The following is a 5690-nucleotide window of genomic DNA, read 5'->3' on the forward strand; positions in this document are numbered from 1 at the left end:
GCCTTTTCCTAGTAGTGACCCCTAGGAAACTTGCCCCCCAAGCCGGGAGGGGTGGCTGCCCTAGGGGAGGCGCCCCCACCTCTCCAAGTTACGTGAGATGGGGCGGGAGGGGCGCTCAGCCCCTTAGTGGGCTGATGTGCCCCCTCCGCTTGGCTCATAAGGCCCCCCAACGCTTGTCGGGGCCTCCGAAACCCCTTTCGGACACGCTGGTCGTCACCTGATACCCTCGGAACGATTCTGGACTTCAATACCCTTCGTCCAATATATCGATCTTCACCTCCGGACCATTCTGGAACTCCTCGTCACATCCGGGATCTCATCCGGGACTCCGAACAACCTTCGGTAACCACATACTATTTCCCATAACAACTCTAGCATCATCGAACCTTAAGTGTGTAGACCCTACGGGTTCGGGAACCATGCAGACATGACCGAGACATCTCTCTGGCCAGTAACCAATAGCGGGATCTGGATACCCATATTGGCTCCCACATGTTCCATGATGATCTCATCGGATGAACCACAATGTCGGGGATTCAATCAATCCCGTATACAATTCCCTTTGTCTATCGGTATGTTACTTGCCCGAGATTCGATCGTCGGTATCCCCATACCTCGTTCAATCTCATTACCGGCAAGTCTCTTTACTCGTTCCGTAACGCATAATCCCGTGACCAACTCCTTAGTCACATTGAGCTCATTATGATGATGCATTACCGAGTGGGCCCAGAGATACCTCTCCGTCATACGGAGTGACAAATCCTAGTCTCGATTCGTGCCAACCCAACAAACACTTTTGGAGATACATGTAATGCACCTTTATAGCCACCTAGTTACGTTGTGACGTTTGGTACACCCAAAGCATTCCTACGGTATCCGGGAGTTGCACAATCTCATGGTCTAAGGAAATGATACTTGACATTAGAAAAGCTATTAGCAAACGAACTACACGATCTTGTGCTATGCTTAGGATTGGGTCTTGTCCATCACATCATTCTCCTAATGATGTGATCCCGTTATCAATGGCATCCAATGTCCATGGTCAGGAAACCATAACCATCTATTAATCAACGAGCTAGTCACCTAGAGGCTTACTAGGGACATGTTGTGGTCTATGTATTCACATATGTATTACGGTTTCCAGTTAATACAATTATAGCATGAACAATAGACAATTATCATGAACAAGGAAATACAATAATAACCATTTTATTATTGCCTCTAGGGCACATTTCCAACAGTCTCCCACTTGCACTAGAGTCAATAATCTAGTTCACATCACTATGTGATTGTAATGAATCCAACACCCATGGGGTTTGTTCATATCTCGCTTGTGAGAGAGGTTTATCAGTCAATGGGTCTGAACCTTTCAGATCCATGTGTGCTTTACAAATCTCTATGTCATCTTGTAGATGCAGCTACCACGCGCTACTTGGAGCTATTTCAAACAACTGCTCTACTATACGAATCCGGTTTACCACTCAGAGCCATCCGGATTAGTGTCAAAGTTTGCATCGACATAACCCTTTACGACGAACTCTTTTACCACCTCCATAATCGAGAAAATTCCTTAGTACACTAGTTAATAAGGATAAGGTCGACCGCTGTCATGTGATCCATTGCTGGATCACTCTTGTACCCCTTGACTGACTCATGGCAAGGCACACTTCAGGTGCGGTACACAGCATAGCATACTGTAGAGCCTACGTCTAAAGCATAGGGGATGACCTTCGTCCTTTCTCTCTCTTCTGCCGCGGTCAGGTCTTGAGTCTTACTCAATACTCACACCTTGTAACACAGCCAAGAACTCCTTCTTTGCTGATCTATTTTGAACTCCTTCAAAATCTTGTCACGGTATGTATTCATTTGAAAGTACTATTAAGCATTTTTGATCTATCCTTATAGATCTTGATGCTCAATGTTCAAGTAGCTTAATCTAGGTTTTCCATTGAAAAACACTTTTCAAATAACCCTGTATGCTTTCCAGAAATTCTACATCATTTTTGATCAACAATATGTTAACAACATATACTCATCAAAAATTCTATAGTGCTCCCACTCACTTCTTTGGAAATACAAGTTTCTCATAAACTTTGTGTAAACCCAAAATCTTTGATCATCTCATCAAACCGTACATTCCAACTCCAAGATGCTTACTCCAGTCCTTAGAAGGATTGCTGGAGCTTTGCATACTTGTTAGCATCTTTCAGGATTGACAAAACCTTCTGGTTGTATCACATACAACCTTTCCTCAAGAAAAACGTCGAGGAAACAATGTTTTGACATCCTATCTGCAAAATTTCATAAATAATGCAGTAACTGCTAACATAAGTCCAACAGACTCTTAGCATCGCTACGAGTGAGAAAGTCTCATCGTAGTCAACTCCTTGAACTTGCCGGAAAACATCTTAACGACAAGTCGAGCTTTCTTAATGGTGACACTTACCATCATTGTCCGTCTTCCTTTTAACATCCATCTGCACCCAACAGCCTTACGACCATCAAGTAGTTCTTCCAAAGTCTATACTTTGTTTTTTTATACATGGATCCTCTATCGGATTTTATGGCCTCAAGCCATTCGTCGGAATCCGGGCCCACCATCGCTTCTCCATAGCTCGTAGGTTCATTGTTGTCTAGCAACATGACTTCCAAGACATGATTACGTACCACTCTGAAGTAGTACGCATCCTTGTCGACCTATGAGGTTTGGTAGTGACTTGAACCGAAATTTCATGATCACTATCATAAGCTTCCACTTCAATTGGTGTAGGTGCCATAGGAACAACTTCATGTGCCCTGCTACACACTAGTTGAAGTGACGGTTCAATAACCTCATCAAGTCTCCATCATCCTCCCACTCAATTTTTTCGAGAGAAACTTTTCCTCGAGAAAGGAACCGTTTCTAGAAACAATCACTTTTGCTTCCGGATCTGAAATAGGAGGTATACCCAACTGCTTTGGGTATTCTATGAAGATGCATTTATCCACTTTGGGTTCGAGCTTATCAGCCTGAAACTTTTTCACATAAGCATCGCAGCCCCAAACTTTTAAGAAACGACAACTTAGGTTTTTCTAAACTATAGTTCATACGGTGTCATCTCAACAGAATTGCGTGGTGCCCTATTTAAAGTGAATGCAGTTGTCTCTAATGCCTAACCCATAAACGATAGTGGTAATTCGATAAGAGACATCATGGTATGCACCATATCCAATAGGGTGCAGTTATGATGTTCGGACACACCATCACACTATGGTTTTCCAGGCGGTATTAGTTGTGAAACAATTTCCACGGTGTCTTAATTGTGTGCCAAACTCGTAGCTCAGATATTCATCTCTATGATCATATCATAGACATTTTATCCTCTTGTCACGATGATCTTCAACTTCACTCTGAAATTACTTAAACCTTTCAATACTTCAGACTTGTGTTTCATCAAGTAAATATACTCAGCATCTACTCAAATCATCTGTGAAGTAAGAACATAACGATATCCACTACGTGCCTCAGCACTCATTGGACTGCACACATCAAAATGTATTACTTCCAATAAGTTTCTTTCTTGTTCCATCTCACTAAGAACGAGGCCTTTCAGTCATCTTGCCCATGTGGTATGATTTGCATGTCTCAAGTGATTTAAAATCTAGTGAGTCCAAACGATCGATCTGTATGGAGTTTCTTCATGCATATATACCAATGGACATGGTTCTCATGTCTCAATCTTTTCAAAAACGAGTGAGTTCAAAGATCCATCAACATGGAGCTTCTTCATGCGTTTTATACCAACATGACTCAAATGGCAGTGCCACAAGTATGTGGTACTATCATTACTATCTTATATCTTTTGGCATGAACATGTGTATCACTACGATCGAGATTCAATAAACCATTCATTTTAGATGCAAGACCATTGAAGGTATTATTCAAATAAACAGAGTAACCATTATTCTCCTTAAATGAATAACCGTATTGCGATAAACATAATACAATCATGTCTATGCTCAATGCAAACACCAAATAACAATTATTTAGGTTTAACACCAATCTCGATGGTAGAGGGAGCATGCGATGCTTGATCACATCAACCTTGGAAACACTTCCAACACATATCGTCATCTCACCTTCAGCTAGTCTCCGTTTATTCCGTAGCCTTTTATTTCGAGTTACTAACACTTAGCAACCGAACCGGTATTTTAATACCCTGGTGCTACTAGGAGTACTAGTAAAGTACACATTGTAATGTATATCCAATATACTTCTGTCGACCTTGCCAGCCTTCTCACCTACCGAGTATTTAGGGTAGTTCTGATTCAGTGACTGTTCCCCTTATTTCAGAAGCACTTAGTCTCGGGTTTGGGTTCAACCTTGGGTTTCTTCACTAGAGCAGCAACTGATTTGCCATTTCATGAAGTATCCCTTTCTTGCCCTTGCCCTTCTTGAAACTAGTGGTTTTACTAACCATCAACAATTGATGCTCCTACTTGATTTCTGATTTCGCGGTGTCGCAAATAGCTCAAGGATCATCATATCTATCCCTGATATGTTATAGTTCATCACGAAGCTCTAATAGCTTGGTGGTAGTGACTATGGAGAACCATCACTATCTCATCTGGAAGATTAACTCCCACTCGATTCAAGCGATTGTAGTACTCAGACAATCTGAGCACATGCTCAACAATTGAGCTTTTCTCCCTTAGTTTGCAGGCTTAAGAAACTTGTCAAAGGTCTCATACCTCTTGACGTGGGCACTAGTCTGAAATCCCAATTCAGTCTTTGGAACATCTCATATGTTCTGTGACGTTTCAAAAATGTCTTTGGTGCAACAATTCTAAACCGTTAGCATTACGCACTGAACTATCACGTAGTCATCAAAACGTGTATGTCAGATGTTTCCCAACATCTATAGACGACGCTCGAGGTTCAGCACACCGAGCGGTGCATTAAGGACATAAGCCTTCTGCGCAGCAATGAGGATAATCCTCAGTTGACGGACCCAGTCCACATAATTTCTACTATCAACTTTCAACTAAATTTTCTCTACGAACATATCTTAAACAGTAGAACTAAAGTGTAAGCTACGACATAATTTGCAAAGATCTTTTGACTATGTTCATGATAATTAAGTTCATCTGATTATTTAATGAACTCCCACTTAGATAGACATCCCTCTAGTCGTCTAAGTGATACATGATCCGAGTCAACTAGGCCGTGTCCGATCATCACGTGAGACGGACTAGTCATCATCGGTGAACATCTTCATGTTGATCATATCTACTATCCGACTCATGTTCGACTTTTCGGTCTCTTATGTTCCGAGGCCATGTCTGTACATGCTAGGCTCGTCAAGTCAACCTAAGTGTTTTGCATGTGTAAATCTGGCTTACACATGTTGTATGCGAATGTTAGAATCTATCACACCCGATCATCACGTGGTGCTTCGAAACAACGAACCTTCACAACGGTGCACAGTTAGGGGGAACACTTTCTTGAAATTTTAGCGAGGGATCATCTTATTTATGCTACCATTTTTCTAAGCAAATAAGATGTAAACATGACAAACATCACATGAAAATCATAAAGTGACATGATATGGCCAATATCATCTTGCGCCTTTTGATCTCCATCTTTGAGGCGCGGCATGAACACCATCGTCACCGGCATGACACCATGATCTCCATCATCGTGTCTTCAT

This window comes from Triticum urartu, chromosome 2, assembly GCF_003073215.2.
Source record: "Triticum urartu cultivar G1812 chromosome 2, Tu2.1, whole genome shotgun sequence".
Classification (NCBI taxonomy): Eukaryota; Viridiplantae; Streptophyta; class Magnoliopsida; order Poales; family Poaceae; genus Triticum; species Triticum urartu.